The sequence below is a fragment of the Mytilus californianus genome, unplaced genomic scaffold, assembly GCF_021869535.1.
Source record: "Mytilus californianus isolate M0D057914Y unplaced genomic scaffold, xbMytCali1.0.p SCAF_10, whole genome shotgun sequence".
NCBI classification, from domain to species: domain Eukaryota; kingdom Metazoa; phylum Mollusca; class Bivalvia; order Mytilida; family Mytilidae; genus Mytilus; species Mytilus californianus.
The window spans coordinates 12475040-12498223 of NW_026262582.1; the positions used below are offsets into that span (position 1 = coordinate 12475040).

General features: G+C 33.4%; 1 protein-coding gene across 1 annotated transcript in view; it reads right to left on the reverse strand.

Moving 5' to 3' along the window:
* Positions 1 to 14362, reverse strand: part of LOC127717625 (uncharacterized) — a 34042-nt gene extending 19680 nt beyond the window's left edge. The window contains exon 1 of the mRNA XM_052223344.1: positions 14282 to 14362. The gene's annotated coding sequence lies outside the window, so the exon portion shown is untranslated. The remainder of the gene's footprint in view (positions 1 to 14281) is intronic.
* Between the last annotated feature and the right edge of the window lie 8822 nt (positions 14363 to 23184).

Below are 23184 nucleotides of genomic sequence, written 5' to 3' on the forward strand. Positions count from 1 at the left end.
AAACAAAGTTTAATTTTGGACCCTTTGGACCTTAATGTAGACCAATTTGAAAACTGGACCCCAAATTAAAAAATCTAAATACACAGTTAGATTCGGCATACACACACAAATAAATAAATGTGGTCAAAGATTTTACAAATCTAATGTGCCATACTGTGCAATTAAAGATTACTTCTTTAAATTTTTCAATATTTGAAATTTGAAAAAAAAATAATATTTGAAGAATAATTCTTTTTAATTTCTGAAATCTGAAATGAGAAAAAATTGACCCCCCACAATTTCTTTTTACCCCCCCCCCCCCCCCTTTTTTTTCCCTCAAGATATGGTCATAATCTCAATTCAAATTTCCAATGGAGTTTGCAACCATAATTACCCATTTAAATTTACCATAGTGCTAACTTAATCTATTTTATAATAGAATTTAAAATATAGTGTCAAATCTTTCATATGGATATTTTTGTAAAAAAAAAGATGGAACATTTGCAGATATTTTTACTGGTCTTCCTTTATAAATATGCATTTCTTTAAACATAATTTAAAAGCAGTGTAAGGGAAGTAACCAAAATGTTGTATTTGGATTACCTCCCTTACACTGTTTTAAATTATCTTAAAGGGAAACTTCGCAAAAAAATGAAAAATTGATATTAATGTGATTATGTATAAAAAACCACAAATTCATAAATATTAAAGTTTAATTCTGCTAGATAAGAGATCACCATCGATTTTAAATTTAGAGTATCACTTCTCCGCGTGCGGCCATTTTGACATCATCCCTGAATAGAAACCACGATATATCTATAAACCACAAAGGACCAAAACAAGCAGTAACCTAACGTAGCCGTAATCGAGTGTCGATATCTTGTCAAGCGTACGGTTGTTTTACCCGACAAGGAAAGCCTAAACAGTTTCCCGGGTCACAAAAAAAGATTATAATAGACATGGTTGTGCATGCAACCTTTCCTAACTAACTTGATACGGAAAATATAATTATATATAATTTTTTTTGAATAGCTATTACTATGGTCTGTCGTTTTGAAACTGGTTTTTTTTACTAAGTTTTTGAAACAAGAAATGTTAATGGAAATTAGTTAAAAAGTTCAAAGTGATAAATTAAGTGTTCCGTGTAAAAATGTTTTCGAAAATCTAGTGTGTTCATAATTCATTTATGTAATAATCTTATTTAAAAAAATTCGGACCTTCCCTTATCTGATCACCAGCATTGCTAAAGGAATTGTTCCCAGAGGTATTGTGAGTTGACACGTCCAGGTATTCAAGCGATTTCCTGTCTTTTAAACTCTTATTACACAATTACATAAAGCAAGTTCGTGCATCACTTCACCTCTGAGGGTATTGAGAAGTGTACACGGCCGATAACTTGTAACTTTCCATTTTGAAACTATCAGGTGAATATACATCTTTGTCTTGCGTGTCCGATAGTGATATGCTAGTCTTTACTAAACCATAGATATAATAGCCATTATATATATGACTAAACTCATACGCTTGTTTATAAATAACATTTATGGTGTAAAGAACATTTATGAAAATCTAAATAATTCCAAAAAAAGATTTGATAAAATAAAAATATATTTACATATTTTCCAAACGTAAATTGGGGAAAATGTAAGTAATTACTCGTTGTCAATAATTATGGACATTTTCTAACGTACAAATATTGATTTAACAAAATGTACGCACTTGTCGATCATTGGATTATACGCCTAGATAGAAGGTTACGGAACTATAGATAGTCGCAATTTAGAATATATACATGTATATTGAATATACGAAAGAAACATCCAAAACCAATCTGATTTAAATACAGGTCGATATCTAAGTGTCTCATAAGTCTATTCTAAGGCTGGATATTTGATCTCTGTTTTTATTATGAATTGTTGTATATATATATTGTTTGATCAAATATGTGACACTATAATAAAATATTTATTTTATTTATTTTATTTAATTTATTTAATTCATTTAATTTATTTTATTTATTTTATTTATTTTATTTATGTATATCTAACTTGCTTTGGTTCATCAAAGGTATGCACATAGTAAAATCACAGATTTTTATTTCCATAAGATTATTTTGAACAGTTTAAGAAAGTCGTCATCATCTCAATGGTTGCGTATTATATATAATAATGTAATAATGTGAACATGGTTCTATTATACATCATGTCAATTTTCCTGTTCCGACATGCATGTAATATATATGCCACTGGACGTACACTAATGATCCCCAAAAAGCTTATTTGAAGAAATAAAGAAACTTCACTCCGAATTGACTGATAGTAGATGTGTTAACGTCTGGTCAGCTAGAAGGTTGATTAATTTATTTAGTTAGCTTAATAGGGATGGGGGATAAACCATTCCTCATATTGCACTTATGCATAAAATATTAAATGAGAGTAATATAAGAGAAAATATAAATACGAAAAGTCGCATATCTGGTAAAAAAAAAGTCTCACTGGCAACTATAGAATTTCACGTACACTTGTCATTCTTAATCGAAATAACGGACAGTCATTAAAATACATGCATGTACACTTTGATAAAAAGGGGTGCTGCAGTTGCATATTATTCATCATAAATCTATTTCAAGTATATACTTTCCTGTCATTCTTATAAGTTAACGCAGAGACATGTAACTTTACATCTCTAGTTGACGACAATCAACCATATAAATATTTGAATCTGATGTGACTTACCGTTCATCTCTTTCTTTTTTCATCTTTTTTTTTTTTATTTGGGCAGGTACACAAACATTGTTATATTAGATATACTGTTCCCAGGTTGGGAGGGGGCGGTGGTTGGGGGTGAAGTATATCGAAAGTTACAAAATAAGAACATTGTATTTATGAATTTACATGAAGAATTCTGATCTTGGGCGTATGTTTCTTTTTTTTTTAAGTTCAGTGATTTAAATTGAGAGAAAAAAATATAGTCAGAATTTAAATCGTACCGGCAATTTCCACCTAAGACTCCTCTAAAATCATGAATGGTCATGCTTCACAATCATCAGAATTTTCTTTGCATTGGTACATTCTGTATCGGTAGTGATTTACCTTGACATTTCCGGGTATAACAGAGCTACTTGTATATTACCTGTATGTGGTTAGGTGACGTCCCATGAGGTCTTACGTATACAGGTTCACATTTATAATGGTTTCTGATATAACAAGGTTTTATGACATTCACACTTCTGCATGTTCTGTATACCAAATTCTTATCTTATTTTCAGACCAAACGAGGATATGAATATTTTCCAGGAAAAATATTGAGTATCAAAGTATCAAATTAATTTCGGGATTTTTTTCTTTCTTGGTATTAAATCACAGAAACTTAAAGAAAATACTGCTTGTCCGCTTTAGGTGTATTCTTGTCAGTTAAGACTGACATATATGTCTCTGGTATAAAGTGGGTTTATGAATGAATGATAAGTCTTTCTTGCAAAGGTACAAGATATAAAGCACATTGAAAATTGATTCCTCCGGTCTGTCTCCATTCAAAAAAGGAAAGTTGACGTTAGATTGATTCTGTTATTTTTTTTAAACATCGTTGGTCAAATAGCTAAAGTATGTATACGTTGTGAGATTTTAAATATTTTAATAAGGGCATTCCCGATTAGGTAAATGTAGATCGCTGTGGACGGACCAAGCTATATTAATCATGTAACCGCGATAATTTTCTCTAAACATTGAAATATTAACGATTAATACCCATGATAATTTGAAAAAGTAAGTACAGTGTTTGGTTTATACGCTCGTTTTCGTGGGCCATTTTTATTTGTAAAATTATTTAATTGAAAGTAATTCAGAATTTCGATGTTACAACAAAATACTCACCTATCTATTTTAAAATTAAGCTTACGCAAAATATAAAAGATATACATGTATATAACGGCGATTCAGGTATTTTGCCACCATATTCCTCCCCAAATAATTAATGTTTTTATCATTCATACGAAATGTTGTTCACACCTGTAACGGTGAACCGTGTTGGCTAAAATTCACCGAGTGAAGATCAAAAGAATAGAATTACAGAATGCTAATCTTTTAATTACCTTGAATTTAACCACGCATTCAACAGGTGGTCACTTAGTGTCACAGTACAATACACATTGTATTTACACAGTACTCGACTGAAGTAAAAGCCTTCAGGTGAGAATACAAACATGCATTTGTAAAACAATATCAGTTATATATATTTGTTCAAAATATCCGTCGGAAAAAAAATTCATGAAAATATATTCTATTGTATGATTTACTTTTATTACTATAATCATATCAGAAATCCTTTAAATATAAATTGTACATTTTAATTTTGAAAGTTGCACGGCGGATCACTTTACTTTCTTAATTATTAGTTGGTTAATAGCTACGCCAAAAGTCGTCGATGCGCTTTAAATCGCGTTATTAGAGAATTAACGAACAAGACTTACAACGAGATTTATTCACTCCCGGCATGCAAAAAGACTTAAACTACGTCACATAAGTCAGGAAGTTGGAATAAATTAAATTATTAATTCCCAATTTTCTTCTTTATTAGTGTTCATATCCAGATAAAACTTGGTAAATATGTTTTTTATGGTATTATGAACATAATAAGATGAAAAGTAAAAAATCGCGAATTTTCCCTTTAATTGTTCATTAACCATTACTTTATACATAATTTAAAAGCAGTGTAAGGGAGATAATTTCAATGATGTATTTGATTTATCTCCCTTACACTGCTTTAAATTATGTTTTGTACTAAAGTATTTATACATTAACCAGGACAACCTTGTTTTTCCCCCTTTTTTGCCCCTAATTCCTAAACGGTTTGAGCCATAACCCCCCCCCAAAGCAAATCCTAACCATCCCTTTGTGGTATGGAAACTTGTAGTATAATTTCAGAGAGATCCATACACCGTTTCACAGTTATTGTCTGGAAACTAGAAAATGCTTATTTTTGGCCCCTTTTTGGCCCCTAATTCCTTAACTGTTGGTACCATAACCCCCAAAATCAATCCCCACCTTCCTTTTGTGGTATTGAACCTTATGGTAAAATTTCAAAGAGATCCATTCACTTAAACTAAAGTTAGAGTGCGAAAACCAATTTGTCTTTGGACGACGACGCCGGACAATGACAATGACTACGACGACGCCAACGTCATACCAATATACGACCGCAAAAATCTTTTGCGGTCGTATAATAAAACCTGCGTGACTGACATATAGATCATAAAATATTTCCATACACCAAATATAGTTGAACTATTGCATAGAGTATTAGAAAAACAGACCAAAACACAAAAACTTAACTATAAACACTGAACCATGAAAATGAGGTCAAGGTCAGATGACTCCTGCCAGCTAGACATGTACATCTTACAATCCTTCCATACACCAAATATAGTAGACCTATTGCATACAGTATAAGAAAAACAGACCAAAACACAAAAACTTAACTATAACCAATGAACCATGAAAATGAGGTCAAGGTCAGATGACACCTGCCAGTTGGACATGTACACCTTACAGTCCTTCCATACACAAAATATACTAGACCTATTGCTTATAGTATCTGAGATATGGACTTGACCACAAAAACTTAACCTTGTTCACTGATCCATGAAATGAGGTCGAGGTCAAGTGAAAACTGTCTGACCGGCATGAGGACCTTGCAAGGTATGCACATACCAAATATAGTTATCCTATTACTTATAATAAGAGAGAATTTAACATTACAAAAAATCTTAACTTTTTTTCAAGTAGTCACTGAACCATGAAAATGAGGTCAAGGACATTAGACATGTGACTGACGGAAACTTCGTAACATGAGGCATCCATATACAAAGTATGAAGCATCCAGATCTTCCACCTTCTAAAATATAAAGCTTTTAAGAAGTTAGCTAACGCCGCCGCCGCCGGATCACTATCCCTATTTCGAGCTTTCTGCGACAAAAGTCGCAGGCTCGACAAAAATCACTTCTTTTAAGTATAATTATTTTAATAACCCCCACTAATTTCAACACTCCCGAACAGTGAAATTTTTATCGCGAACAGTAAAATTTTATTACATAATCTGTAAGATAAAACCTTGAATTTTACAGGAAAAATACTCCCACTGCTGGTAAAAATCTGTTAAGAAAGTAACAGTTCATTATGTAAAGCCTTCATTATAGCATTTTTTCAACAAAAAATAGAATTTCCAGCTAAATGATTGAATCAAAGGCATACACCTTTCTACTTAAAAGAAGCAAAAGGTTCATTTTTTTTCAATTTTACTAATAATAAGATATAGCAGTCTTCACAATGAACTTTTAAATCTACAGGCCTGGAACTCAATTTTTGGAGAATTTTAGTTGGATTCTGTTGGCCTGTAGAGTTGATTTTTACAGGCCCGAGAGCAATTTTACAAGCCTGGGCTGCTGGACCTGTGGTTCAGCGTGAAGACTGATATAGTCTAAACCTATGTGTTTAAAATTTTGGTAAAACTACAAAATCACAATTTTTGACAAAATTTCAAATGTACTCAAATAAGTGATTTTATAAATCACTTATTTCAGTAGTGACCCCTGACTGTTCTTTTAACTGTGTTCCGCGAAGCTTCATCATGTTCCTTAAGAACTTTCTATAATTTAGACACTACAAACAATTGAAAATTTTTCACACTTTTATCTGTTGATGATACTTCTAACTTGATTTCGTGGCAATTCAGAGTCCCAACTAAGATACAACTTGAACTCCACTTTAATCATGTTAATTGTGGATATTGTGATTTCCTTCACCATAAGCATTTGATAAGCAGAGCTTAAACTTTTCTACAAATGGATTTCAATTATAGGATGAAAACTGCTTATTAATCATGTTAATGGCCCCATATTTACATGATTTACTTTCTCTGTAAAATTCTGCATTTTGACACTCTGGGCTCTAGCATCTTTAATAATGTCTTAATAACTTGAATGACCCATAATGTAGTACAATCATGTATATATTATGTATGGCATAGCAAAATAATACTAAGAAATCTTTATATTAGTACATGTATTATTTGAAAAATATCTCATCTAAATGAAAATAATACAATGTAATATATTTGAATATGCTTCAAAGGAACAATTTTTTACCGTCCACCAGAATTTGCTATTATTCATGAATAAAAATCATTAACCTTTATCTAACAGGTTGGGTACAACCCGCCAAATGGGGAACTATTCCTCAAATGGGTAACAATCCCTCATTTGAGTAATCATTTGATAGTGCACAAATTTATAGAAAATGGAACAACTTCTTCCAAAGAAACATATTTTTAGTTTGGGTTTTTATTGGATATCAGGGCTCCGTTACCAGGCGACTAGGGCGAATAAGTCGCTTTCGCGTCCGTCACTTTGCATTGCCCGACCCCCAAAAGCGAATACAAGTCGCCCTGTTGTTTACGATACTCGCTTTCAGTCGCTTTCGTCATTGGCAATATTCAATTTTTACCAAGTTGACGAAACAGCAATTTTCATTTAAAAGTAAAGAAATTCAAGGCATAAACAATTTATTTTTTTCTAAAAAGAGGTTAAAGCATTGATTTTTAAGCTGGTGGTATGTTATTTCAGAAAAACAATTTGTTATCACTTCCGGTACTTGTCACTTGCATGACTTGTTTTACACGAGAACGAACATCAAATCATTCTAACTTTCGGAAAAATAAGTTATTACTTCATTAGAACTTGATGAAATTTGCCTGAAGTAAACTTGTTATCCATGTATTGCATTAAAAACGTCATATTCCTTTCCAAATAGCGTGTCAAACATCATTTATTTTGTAAATTTTCTTCATCCGACATTTAAATTATTGGGCATATTATTGTACAACTAAGGATCGGAGTCAGGATTTCATCAGAAACAGACCCCCTATGACCAAAATCTGGATTCTTGCGATAATGACTAAGGACGCATGAATGGCACTGCTGACAGACTAAAAATGATCCCAAAAGGAAAAATTACGCATTCCACACGCATTAACATACTTTTGGTTTGATCTTCTTGATTAATGTATATATTTCCATGTATACGCATTGTTTCAATTTATAAGTTAAAGTTGCTCAACTCTGGGACTATACAAATCCATGGACTATTACACTAATAAAATTATATTATGTCCAATCTTAACTGTTAAATATATATCTTTTTAATGAGAAATAATTAATTTCATGAACATGATAACAGAGTAGTTTTTTTAATTGAATTTTAATTTTTTTTACCGCCAGATATTTAATTGTTTTTTCTGACAAGAGAACTCATTTGATTGTGCAACTAGATATGATAAAATTAAACAACTTTAAATTTTAATAGTTACTTTAATCATGTTAATTGTCATGATTGTATACCCAGGTACAAATTGAACAATATAAAAAATATAAGATACATATGGCCCTTAATGTATTATAGTAAAATCCAAACATTGTAGCCCCGCGAGTGAACAAGCACTTCTCTTTCAAATCTCACCACTTCTCCCTCTCAATTTCAAAAAGAGAAGTCACTTCTCCCTATGATTCTGAAGTAGTGTGAGCCCTGGATATACAAAAAATTAAATTTGATTTATTTTTGTTCAATCATTAATGAAGCAACTGAAGGGAAAAGAAATGGAATCCAATGGACAATGTGGCAACAACTAGAAGACTTGGATTTTGCAGATGATATAGCCCTTATATCCAGTACACATCAACAAATGCAAGAAAAACATCCCTTCTCTCTTCAACATCTATAAAGCTCGGACTCAAACCAAACGAAGAAAAGACAAAAGTAATGAAGATCAATACCAAAAGTAAACAACCAATAAAGATGAACAACACCAATATAGAAGAACTAGAGCAGTTTACTTATAATCTAGGACATGTAGGAAGCATTGTCAACATAGAAGGGGGTACAGACGCTGATGTAAAAGCAAGAATCAACAAAGCCAGAGTCATCTTTAACATTCTAGGGAAAGTATGGAGTGCCAAGAACATCTCAAGAAGCACAAAAATGAAAATTTTCAACTCCAACGTAAAATCGGTGCTCTTGCATGGATCAGAAACATGGAGAACAACTAAAACAATGTCGTCTAGACTCCAAAGATTCATCAACTACTGCCTAAGGAGAATCATGAACATCAGATGGTTCGACAAAGTAAGAAATGAAGACCTATGGAAAAGAGCTGACCAAGAACCTATTGACATCCAAATCAAGAAAAGAAAATGGGTATGGATAGGCCACACACTGCGAAAAACCAACAAGCAGCATTACAAGGCAGGCACTTAAGTGGAACCCTCAGGGAAAAAGAAATAGAGGACGACCAAGAAACACCTGGCGCAGGGACACAGAATTTGAAATAAAGCAGCAAGGATACAACTGGAACACTTTAGAAAAGCTGGCGCTAAATCGAGTTAGATGGAGGGAGTTCGTCAATGGCCTATGCTCCCCGGAGGAGCCAAGGGCCTAAGTAAGTAAGTAAGTATTAATGAAAGCGAAATAGTGAAATATTAATTCGCTTTTAGCATGTTTAGCAGCCAGTTTGGTTCAATTTTGTCAAAATAAGCTAAGAAATATCGCTGATGAATTATTCACTTGCAAGTGAATAATTCGACCTCATTGAATCCATATTCATGTGACCTTTTATTCAACTCCTTAGCTAAAGATAGTTACGCATGAACTAGGCGTGCTCAGGTATTAAAAGGAAAAGAATATCAACTGATCATGCTGACTGACTGATCCGATCCACAAAAACTCATTCTTATACATGTAAAAATGATGATTAACATATCTGTTTAACCTATAATATGAAATCAAACAGACCTAGAAAAGCCAATTGCACATGTTTGCTATCTATTTATATCTATCAGGGCTCACACTACTTCAGAATCATAGGGAGAAGTGACTTCTCTTTTTGAAACTGATAGGGAGAAGTGGTGAGATTTGAAAGATAAGTGCTCCTTCGCGCGCTGCGCTACAATGTTTGGTTTTTACTACCTATATTAAAAAGGGTCATATGTAAATAATGTTCTTTTTATATTGTTCAATTCATATCTGAGTATACAATTAAAGTAACAGTTCAAATTCAAAGTTATTTTAGTTTAGGTTCTTGTGAGAAACTACCAACTAAATAATCTAGCACTTAAAATATTCATTTTTTTTTATGTCAAAAAGGTAAAGAAATTATAATATATCAATTACAATTCAATTAAAAAACTATCTTGTTTATCATGTTTATGAAATTCAGTGTTTCTCATCAAAAGATATACAAAGTTAAGCTGGACCATAATATATTGTCAATATATAATAGTATTGTACATGTTGTAGTCCCAGAGTTATGCAACTTTAATCAATATTTTGAAACAATCCATATGTATGGAATTATATACATTAATCACGTAGATCTAACCAAAAGTCTGTTAATGCATGTGGAATGCGTAATTTTTCCTTTTGCATGTTTTGGGATCAATATTCTTCTGTCAGCTGTTCCACTCATGCGTCCGTAGTTATTATTGTAAAAATACAAATTTTGGTCATAGCTGGTCCGTTTCCGATCCTTAGTTAGTAAACAGTTAATGGCGGACGAAGAAAATTTACAAATAAACGATGTTTGACAAGCTATTTGGAAAGGAATATGACATTTTTAATGCAATAAATGGATTAAACATTTACTGAAGGCAACTTTTATCACGTTCAAATGAAGTAAACAACATATTTTGCCGCCGAAAGTTAGATTGTTGTACGCTCTCGTCTGTCTCAAGTAACAAGTACCGGAAGTGCATGAAGTGATAAAAAGTTGTCTTTTTATTAAATAACCTGCTACACACTGTAAAGTCAATGCTTAAACCTCTTTTCTTCAGAAAATGAATCGTTTATGTCTGAATTTCTTTAATTATCAATAAAAGATTGATGTTTCATCGACTTGGGAAAAATTGAAAATGTTCGATGACGAAAGTGACTGAAAGCGAGTATGGTGAACAACAGGGCGACTAGATTTCGCTTTTGACGGTCGGGCAAAGCGAAGTGACGGAGGGGAAAGCGACTTTATCGCCCCAGTAGCCTGCTAGCGTGAGCCCTGATCTATATTCATGTTTATATCGGGTTGTATGACCTTCAGTAGTCTTCGGAGGTCACCTCGATGGTTAATTAGATGGCGTTTAGACTAAAATGCACACGAAATACGGATACGTATCATCGACTCCATGCATTGTTAATTGTTCATTTTAGACTTTTTGTAAGATGGATATACGTTTTAGTATGTTATAATTCAAATATGAGAATTTGAGTCAAATCGGTGAACATGAATTTGACAGCTAATGCAGGGCTTCCAAAATGGTCATATATTCCGGACTTGACCGAAACTTTCATAAAAAGTCTGGCTGCTCTCAGCCTCAAATGGTCAAATAGAATTGGTTTGCCACTTTTTGTTATTCAAGGCATTTTCATAAAACGGTCATTTCAATTTTTACCAACTATCGATCGATAAAAATGTCAGTTTGGGGCTTTGGGCATGTCCGTTTGGTCATTTTAGTTTATAATTGTGGCAATCTATTTCACAAAGATATTTCGGTCATAATTCGGTTTAATAAAACAGATGCAGCATATTTCAGATGTTGTTCCATACACGATTACATTTTTGACCTCGTTTACCTGATCACCTTTATGTCCATTGTTATGCATCATTAATTCTATTGATTAAGACAAGCTAAGGACACCTCATCAAAGGTAACCAGGTTGTGAAGTGTCTCAGTCAGTCTAATCCTCTGGGTACATAAATGTACGGCTTGGTCTTTAGCTTGTGTACATCAATACAAAGTAGAAAAAACACGTTTTCTTTTATTTAATAACAAAAAGCTGTCAAACAATTATCCCTTCAATAAGTAATATCGAAGCCATAAATCATTCACTGATTACAGGTTGTTACCTTTGATGAGGTGTCCTTAGCTTGTCTTAATCAATAGAATTAATGATGCATAACAAGGGACATAAAGGTGATCAGGTAAACGGGGTCAAAAATGTAATCGTGTATGGAAAAACATCCTATTTAATTACGCCATAGATTACGCTATGTAGATATTATTTTAAATGAGCATTCAGTTTTAAAAAAAGTATCCTGAGATTTTAAAATAATTCTTCACATAAGCATGATAAGAATATTTATAAATGAATTTGTATGATATTCATTATTATATTTAAACACTGTACATCGTTTTAAATACTGGGGTACGCTAAAGGGTATTCAAAGTTATTTTCTTACATTTCAGCAGTTTGCATCTAATTAATTTAGTCTGAAAGATTGAAATTATAAGAAATATGTTAATAAATATGATTTGATGAAAAATTTTAAAAGGTTTTAAATGAATAATCGTCAGAACCACGTTGTTTGAACTAGTACAAGTGTGCGCACGTGCGCTGGTGGGAAATTTAATTATGCATCCTAATTCTTCAAAAATGCTAAAATTATCATTGATACCTTTATCTGATGTTCATTTCGAGTATTTTCTTGAAGAAATAACTTGGAAAAAGCTACTTAACTCAATCATGCTTTGTCAACGTACACGGATTTTATGTATCCGTCTCCGGTCCGTGATTTACCATTGTCAAGTCAATATCCAGTATTAGGAAAATGTGCTTTTTAAAAATGAAAGTAAAGTTTTTGACAACGTTATTTTGCACAAATAAAGAGTCTAAGGCAGAATAAGAACGCTGATGTTGCACACTTCGAATGATTGCACTTTCAATTTAACAGTTTACGTCAGAAAATCGAATTTATATCAAAGTAAAGTTAAATATCTTTTTAATGACAATCATTGGTTATATGATGGCCAACTCGGCAACTGATTACCATAATTGCCCTTTTGTTACTAAGTCTAAAGGGATTAAAATCGAGATAAGATATAAAATGTCCGGCTGGCTCAAATATTTTTTGGAAGCCCTGAGCTAATGCCCCTTTAAAAAGTTAGTAGCCTTAGAAATATTATAGTCATTTTTTCAAAGTTTACATAAGCTTCTTCTTCTGGTTGACTATCCTGCCACATTTTTAGAGAGCGTGCATGGGGCTTATAACTTGTCAGTAAATCAGGTTAATAGGGCTATTCATCTTTTGGGAAATTTGCTGCATTTTTTATGAATATATGCCATTTTAAGTAATAAAAAAAACTCAGTTAAGAAAATTGTTTTAGCACTTTCAAAGATTACTCAATTGAGAGATTGTTACTCAATTGGGGAAAAGTTCCCCATTTGGGGGTAGGTCTTTTCACCACCGAACACCACCGCACACCACCTAACACCGCCAAACACCCCAAAAGTAAATTAAAACTATGAAAAAAACAATAATCATTATTTAGTATCATCGATCTATTTAAATTAAAGCTTTAGTCTTATTATTTGTATAAGTGTTTTTCGCTGTTAAAAATGATATGCGATATATATTTCTGGATGTTCGGCGGTGTTCAATGTGTTCAGAGACTCTTATATTTTTTCAATGTAAATATTTGTTCTTATTTCCTTTTATTTGTTATCTTATTATTTCATTATTAAACCTATCAAACCTTATTTAACACATGTTTAAACTCTTTACTAAATTATAACCAGTAGACAAATAAATAGCAAAAAATTAAAAAACAACGGTGTTCAGTGTGGTCGGTTACTCTCCTTTCTGTACGATGTTAAATTAAAATTCGGTTTCATTTCCTTTTATTTGTTAATCTTTCCACTAATTACAACTAAAGTAAAAATAAATAAAAAAAAAATGATAAAAAAGTATAATTATGGGTATTCGGCAGTGTTTTGCAGTGTTGATGACTCTTTTGGGTGTTATTAATTGGTCCTGTTTCCTTTTTATTTGTTAACCTTTTTAATAAAATACGTTTAATAAATAAGATGATATAACCATATATTGTTTTTTTTCATAGTTTTAGATTATTTTGGGATTATCAGCGGTGTTTTGCGGTGTCCGGCGGTGAAAAGACCTACCGCCCATTTCCCGATTTGGTGGGTTTTACCCAACTTGTTTAATACAAGCAAGACAAGACCAACCTTTATGCACTTGTATCCCTTGCAAGTATTTTTCATTATCATATATGGGTCGAATCGACTTAGGCCGGGAGGACACGAAACCGCTGTGACCCATCTTAAACAGCTAAGTAAACAAGTTACATAGATTCCAAAATCTCCCGAATTTCTGCGACCTCATTGCTGAACCTGACTGTTTTCTGTGTCATGCAAAATGAGTACTTCAATTTTACCTAAATATTTGTTTTACGTTACAAGGTTCATGCTCTTACCGATTATCCTATGCCAACAAGGTAATTTAAGCTAGAAAGTGTTTAGCTGGCATTTGGCAATACTCGAAGGCAGTGACCGGAAGACAGTTACCTACCCTTTTACGGCATGGCATACGTTAAAATAAAGACATGCATCTAACGTTACGGTACCCAAGTTTTAAATTATTTTCCAAAAAGCAACGAAAATGTTATAGGTTTTATTACAGACTAAACAATTCGCATTTTTATTATTAACCATAATTTACGTCATTCAACTTATCTGAATATACATAAATAAACACAAAACGGTCACATTACTCCGAGTTACACTTATAATATATAAAAAAAGAGGAGAAGGATACCAAAGAGACATTCAAACTCGTAAGTAGAAAATAAACTGATAACGCCATGGCTAAAAAAGAAAAAGACATACGGACAAACAACAGTACCAAAACACAGCATAGGAAAACCAAAGACTGATCAACACGAACCCCACCAAAAACGGGGGTGTTCTCAGGTGTTCCGGAAGGGTAAGCAGATCCTGCTCCACACGTGGCACCCGTCGTGTTGCTCGTGTAAGTACAAACCCGGTGATATGTCTAATTCGGTATAGGTCACATTCGGGGAAAAGGGGACAGGATTTTTGTTACAACAATTGGAACATATATCCGTCTTCAACTGTGGAACAGATTTTCCATAACGGTACGTCAACCACTCGTGACGGCGTCCGTAAAATTTACGAAGGGATGATTTCAACTTCACCACTTGTAACTCTTGGTTTAATAGCTTCCTTGTGAACAGCAACCCTCTATCAAGGAAATCATGCCCTGGAATATCGATCGTATCAACTGGGAGATATATAATACTCCGTACGCAGGCGCTGCTGGAATGTTGCTTCATAGAAATGGAGAGTTCACAATTGGGAATTATCGTAAAGTTTACAACTTATTTTATTTCTAATTGTTCGTTATACCACACTATAGATATATCCTATTTTCGGCGCAAAATCCGTATTAATATTGAAGGTTAATGATTTGACTTCATATTAAAGGTTGATTTGACTTCATATCAAAGGTAGATTTGACTTTAGAATCAAAGAGGTAGAGACAATTTTCGTTGAATTTATTTCTCAATAGCTGCCATTATCAAAAGTCTTTCTTTCAATCTTTGTTTAAATACACAGAGCTTTGTGTGTGTACTTTTAGGTACTTACAACATTAAGGCTAATTCTAAATAGATTTACTATGAACCAAATTATAAATGCCTGGAGATAGCACAAAACCGTAAATTGGTGTATTTATCAAAAAAATGTACAAGAAGCACTTGTACATTTGAGTATTTATCAAAAAATGTTTAAGAAGCACTTGTTCATTTTTATATTTATCCAAAAATGTTAAAATGTATTAACCAAAACCAAAATTATGCTGGAAGCAAATTTATGTATTGTATTTTTTCATGCATTATTTCGTGTTGAAGAGTGACGTTCTTCGATGCAAAATTCTACAAAAATATTTAAAACATGCTGTTTTTCTATCAAATACCTGCAACATCAACATATAGCACCGAATTACATTTTAATGGTAAGGAAATATGTTGGAAAATTGTTGGAATATTTTTTAAAAGACTCTTGTATTTGAATTCCAGTAGGATTTGACAACTTTTAAATTTTGACTTTGAGAGTGAAACAAATACCAGAAAAATTGGCCCTACCTCTTTATGAATCTCAGTTTAGCTCAGATGTTCATGAAGAATCTTCAAAAAAAGTTTGGAAAGAATTTGACGTGAAATTGCACCTCAACGGGGAAATGAATGGGAATCAAGAAACCACCTTGTTCGGCCATTGCTCATTATACGCACTTTAAATAACGAATATTTCATGACAAAAAACCTTGCATGCATTTTACAAAAAGGAAAGCAACGGTACTTGTTTGCTAATTTGGCGTTAAGTTAAAATATAGTTAACTAACTTTCCTTCTATTGATTAGTATAATTTTAAAAAGCTTTGTATTCAGGACTCAGTGGACTGTGTATATCATAGTATTCATAAATAGATGAGATGAAGAACAGAAATAAAAGCACTTTCCTTTGCTTTTTGTGTGTTTTTTGCTGTGCATGTGACTTTTTTTGTGTCATGGATGGATACCCCATATCATTTGTTTTCTATCCCTAGTAATAGTGTACAATCATAAGGATAGATTGTTTCTATAGTCTTTATCTAGATATATAAATGATAATTCTAATCAAATAAAAATCTCCGATAAAAGCTGGATTCAAAGGTGAAAACATTTAAGCATATTATGATTTTAGAAATACGGACATATAGATATACACATATAATATTGATTGATGGACACATTATTCAATATAAGAATCTTTGGACAAGATAAATTAAATGTGAATGTATTTTCTAAAAGTTAATGTTAACCTTAATGTATCAATTTGAGAGTTAAACGTTATCAACAAGCTCCTGGTAATAACACAGGCGCTTGGGTCACAGGCGCTTGGGTATATGATACAGATATTTTTTTTTTTTTTTTTGAATAAAATATTCAATTTTCTATATTTATACTACATATCTATCACTACTGCGCATGTCTCACCTTGTTTCGAGTGATTTTACCAACTCTGAGACAAACCCCCATTTTACTATCCACACTAAGAGAGTGTGGATAGTAAAATGGGGGTTTGTCTCACCTTGTTTCGAGTGATTTTACCAACTCTGAGACAAACCCCCATTTTACTATCCACTTTGTCTCAGAGTTGGTAAACAATGTGTGACATGCGCAGTAGTGATAGATATGTAGTATAAATATAGAAAATTGAATATTTTATTCAAAAAAAAAAAAAAATATCTGTATCATATACCCAAGCGCCTGTTTCTTAGTGTGGATAGTAAAATGGGGGTTTGTCTCAGAGTTGGTAAAATCACTCGAAACAAGGTGAGACATGCGCAGTAGTGATAGATATGTAGTATAGATATAGAAAATTGAATATTTTATTCAAAAAAAAAAATATCTGTATCATATACGGCCCAAGCGCCTGTTTCTTAGTGTGGATAGTAAAATGGGGGTTTGTCTCAGAGTTGGTAAAATCACTCGAAACAAGGTGAGACATATGGCAAAATCAAAGGTACTTTATTTAAATCATTTGCACCACGTGACTTTGTCCCTTTTGATCAAATTACTTCCCTTAGCTTAAGATTGAAAATATAATGTATTATAGATTTGCGGATAATCCAGTCCTTTTCCGTCATGTATCTAAAACTAATGTATCTTTAAAAACTTCCTTTGGCGGATATTTACAAAAATGCTGTGTAATTCTAAGGGAAAATGCTTAAACTTTGACTTTTTACGAAATGGGAAGGTTGAAATCATCATGTTTTTAAAAGAATTTGGCCGAAAACTTAAGAAAGCAGGTAAGTTAAAAGTTATTTAACTTTAAAATTCAACCTACAAGGTGTTTCCCTATATGCGAACAAATCATGAACAATATCTTCTTGCATGTGTATTTCTGTTTTGAATCTTGCTATTTTACGATTTTACGTCATTTTATCTGATCTTATATAGCAATTATACAATGGTTACGCTTCCGATTTTTAAACTAAAAAGGCCGAAAGATTTCAGAGTAGACAATGTCCATTTGTACACGGACAGAAGCCTAAAAACATGTACAATTCACCTATATGCGAACAAATTGTTCATTCGACATAGGTATTTGCATATTGGCATTTTTATTAAAAGGGCTTATATAATCCTATTGTAATGGCTGCCGTCATGATAAGGCAAAATGGCCGCTATGCAAATTAGCAAATTACCCCAAATTTTGCCATATGACATGCGCAGTAGTGATAGATATGTAGTATAAATATAGAAAATTGAATATTTTATTCAAAAAAAAAAAAAAAAAAAATCTGTATCATATACACAAGCGCCTGTGGGTAATAAGTCTATGATTAAAATACATCTGCATGTTTATAATACACCTACATTAATTGTGTACATCCGCACGCATGATGAATTCCGTTATCTAATATAATTATGATTATTTGCTCAAAAATGTATACATGCATGTATATAAGTAATTTATAAATTTAACATCTAGCCGACGTATTATTAATTATTTATAAGAAATGATGACCAAAGCAACCAAGAAATTGTGAAATCATGCGTTAAGGTTGCGCAAGCGTAAGGTTTTATAATTTATCGGTTGTAAACAGAATTTAAAACCAAAACGTAGTGCGTAAATTCAGGGCGGGTTGGAACCCCTTTTTTTGACGATCAATGCATTTGAATGGGGACATATAGTTGGTATACTCGGTGAACTTTGTATCGAACTGATGAGTTAAGCCCTCTTCAACTTATTTTTATTGTTTGTTCATATGTTGTGCTGTTACACCACTGTCCCAGGTTAAGGATGGACACGAAAACGTGTTTAACCCGGCACATTCTATATGTATATCATACAAGTCGGGAGCCTGTAATAGAGTGGTTGTCTTTTGTTTCTGTTTATCATTTTTGTTTTTCGTTTATTGTTTTGGGACCTTTTATTATATATGTGACTATGCAGTGTGGGTTTTGCTAATTGTTGAAGGATGAAGACATAATCTTTCTATCAGTTTAATTGAGGTCTGGGGCTGGCATGTCAGTAACTTGATAGTCCTTTGTTAATTAATGTCGATCATTGTCATTTTGCTTAGTTTCCTCTGTTATTACCTTTCTTACATCGGACTCGGACTTCTTTTAAACTTAGTTTTACTATGCGTATTATTGCTGTGTGTTTTTTTATTCCACATTGGCTAGAGGTACAGGGGAGGGTTGAGATCTCATGAAACATATGTTTAACCCGTCACCTTTTTTGCGCCTACCCCAAGGTAGGAACCTCTAGCCCTTGTTAGTCTTGTGGGTTTTTTTAAAAACTTTTTTTATTTGGTTCATTTGCATGTTTCGAAGTTTCGAGTGGCGTCCATTTCGCTGATCTAGTATAATTATACATTATTGTTTAGGGGCCAGCTGAAGTCTGCCTCCGGGTGCGATTTTTTTCGCTCCGTTGAAGACCAATTGGTGGCATTGGACTGTTTTCTGCTCTTTGGTTGAGTTGTTGTCTCTTTGACACATTCCTTGGTTCCATTCTCAATTCTAATAATACTGAATTAATTTTCTTATGCTTTGAACTTTTGATTTGCCTTCTCCTTAATGTTTGTATTTACTTTAAATCTATGTGGTTATGTGACATTGTAATCAGTGTGTTGATTAAGTTGATGCTTATGTGTGGTTACCTTTTCCTTTGCCCTTTGTAATGTTTTATATGAGGGTCTGGATAGGGTTTACTGTTTTACTGTTTCTGTAACATAACTTTTTTTTACAAGTTAGGGTTGTCAGCCCTAAGCTCAACCACCAAGGATCTGGTTTTTCTGTGAGGATGTTCCTTCCCTTAGACGATTGCTGTATCTGAGCTAACGAGCTCCATCTACCGAGGTTTTCTGTCTGGATTTACTTCCGTAGCCTTTGACTTTTACTATGTCATTCACAAGGCACTGAAGCTATTTATCCCATAGCTGGGGCTAAGTTGGCAGGCATCAGGGCGTGTCCACACTCCGGTGGGCCTGCATGCCGTGTAACTAGGGGCCTAGTCTCCTCCGAGACCCTGTGGTTCTGCCTCTGCCACCTCGAGAAGGATTCCATATATCTGGCAGCATTGGTCTTACTGCATGAGAGGCTATAACTGGCAGTGAAGACTTACGCACTCGGCTATCCTTTCACAGCAAGCTGATATCCAGTGGTGAGGCTGAAAGCGAAAGTGACAAGCACAAGCACAAACACCACAACACACACACTGTACGCATCATACAATCATTCCAACAGACATAGGGTTTACAGAATATAGAATAATGGAACGTGAAAATGATGACCCCCCACCCCAATCCCCACCCTCGTATATTAGTCTGTTTATTGACATAGATTTTTGAAGCTCGTGCTAACGGTCGACGGTCTATGGCAGTTAACACATGCATGGCCTTTTATAGAAGGTGTGTCGTCTAGATATATATCATGACAACTTGGATAGCGAAGATGATATCAGGGCTGTGGGCACTGCACTGATGTGTACAACAATTAGACCATACTGAAACAATATTGAATATATAAGATGATGATAATTCAAGAATCCCTTGAAATTAATCAAGAAATAGCCATGGATCACAGTGTTTCCTGAAAACAGACAGTTTTACGTAAAAACATTTGCGGTTAGATGATGATGTTCTGTAGAGATGTTTTCCTTGCCCTCATCTTATTTTGTTTTTACATGTCTTGGTCTAAGATAATATAGATTAATATGGGCAATATTTATTCTGGTTTTTTTTTCTATGATTTCTATTGACAGACATATGATACAATTGTATTATATGTGTCTTCTGTTTAGCCCAGAATTTGACACACGCTAGTTAACGTTAGGGCACCAATACCTGAACCTATTTTGCGCTGAAACATTTTTTCCCTCCATTTATTTTAGGAACAGACAAAAATTTCAATTCTGTGCCCGCGACATATTTTAATTGCTCATTTATAAATACAAGTTGACTTTTTGTGGACGCCGCATCCAACGGTTCCGTAAAGTTGACTTTTGCTCTGAATACTCCATCTGATGCCAGGTCTCTAATGACTGCTTAGTATTCTTGTCCATATGTGCATCAGCCACGATAGCACGAGGAGGACCAGATAATATTTTTTTGAACATTAGTCTTAGACTCTATATATGTATTATAAAGTGGTTAAATATTCATTTCAGTGTATGTTATTTGTTTGAGTGTCCTGTAAGAACCTGCCCTTGGCCGGTGACTCCTGCATTTGAACTGAGACTACTATAATGTGTTATACTAGTCTGTTTAAAACTACTGGTATTTTTCAACATGACGGTTTATCATAATCAACAGACAGATACTTCTTTGAACCAGAGACATAAATAGTACTATATATGTCAGCCTGAACAAATATTCTTCCTTATCAGTATACTGAATAACATGAAAATGGTCAATTAATTTTGACATCTTACATTAGATTAAAACAATGCCGGTTACTTTAAAAAAATTTCCAAGCTGTCCAAAATATTTTATTCAAATGATTAATACCACCAAGGACGTATAACTAACATGTATGTCCTTGATACGAATCCATGACAAATCGCCCCACTGGAAAATCGCCCCACACCTAATCGCCCCACTTTTTCACCAACTCGTCCCACTTTCTAAAACATCGCCCCATTCTTGTTTACCAACTCGCCCCACTTATAAATCAAAGAGCTGAAAGCTCTGAGGAAAAATGACGCCACTGTCTCTAATATTGTGATATTTTTTATGCAAGTCTTAATTTTCACATACCGTAATAAGTTTAACATTGCAACATGTCTCGTAAGCATATAATTGATATTCGTATATGTGTCTGTTTTTTCAGTACAAATGAATAGGTCAAGACTACCTGAATGATCTACAGTATCCAATTACTACTGGCTGTTTTTTTGTATAAATAAATAGGTCAAGACTACCGGAATGATCTACAATATCCAATGACTACTGGCTGTTCTTTTGTACTAATAAAAAGGTCAAGACTATTTGAATGATCTACAATATCCAATGACTACTGGCTGTTCTTTTGTACATATAAACAAAGACTACCTGAATGATCTAAAGTATTCTAAGTAATGTGATTTTTTTCTTGCAATTACATTTTTCTAAATCAAGAATATAGACTACTAGTATCCTTTTCAAACCAAATGATTATGAAGAGCCTGTTGTTAGCAAGCTCTTATACCCCACATACTCATTAAATAAGTTACTAGTGACCTAGTTATTTCTGTTACTTGAAGCAAATTATATATCTGTATATTTAGACAATAGTATAATATTGTTTTACTAGTTCTATTTCACCTTGAAGATTAGACAAATAGGGATACGCCTTCGATTTCATGTCAGTCAGGTCGCTTTATATGAAACTTGAAACCACTTCTCTGCCATATTGTTATTTTATAACAACTCTGCCCTTGACCATGTTGACCCATGTAATTGATATTCATTCTTTAACCATATATCATAGTCAGTTAGTTTTTGATTTTGCACTCCCACACCACCTTTCATGTCTTTCAGGTCAAATGTCTGTCTCCATTTAAGTTAATGACATTGAACAATCATGGTATTAAACACAATTTCAATAGTGATAATGCTGTTCTCGTGGGTCACCATATATTCAACTTGGGTAGCCTTCCAGTTATTGAAATTTGTGTCAGATTAGAACAATGATCTAGATCTTTAGGAATGGATCTTATAATTTAATATGGAGCCATAGTATGGGACCCCTACACGGTAACACAAAAAAAACAAGCTTGAAAGGATACAATGTCAAGCGGCAAAATCTATCACCAGAGATTACAAGTCAAAAGAGGATGGACAGGATACGTCTCTAAAATGCTTGCTGAACTGGAACTACAGCAAGATCTCCAGACAAGACGAACAAAGCGTTGAAGCCAGAAGTTAATATTTATTTAAAAAGTAGTTTAGGGGCTGATTCCCGCTATTGAACCATACTGTCATTCTATAATATCATTGCGTAAGTATTTCTGTATTGGCCTTGTTATTGGTCCATGTCTTGGGTGTATTGGTCTGAGGCGAAGCTGAAGGTCAATACTGCTTGCCGAGTACCAATAATAAGGCAATACAGAAATCTTTATTAATTAACTACAGTGTTACAATATTTTTTTTATTTCATTTCACAAGAGATAAACATTTTTACCTTGAAGTGGAACTATCCAAATCCCAGTTTCCTTTTATAAGATGCAATATCTAATGATTCGGTGCCGTTTGACTGCTGGCCGAGAACCAATAATAAGGCCAATACAAAAATACACGTAATAGTATCTTTATTAATTAACTACAGTGT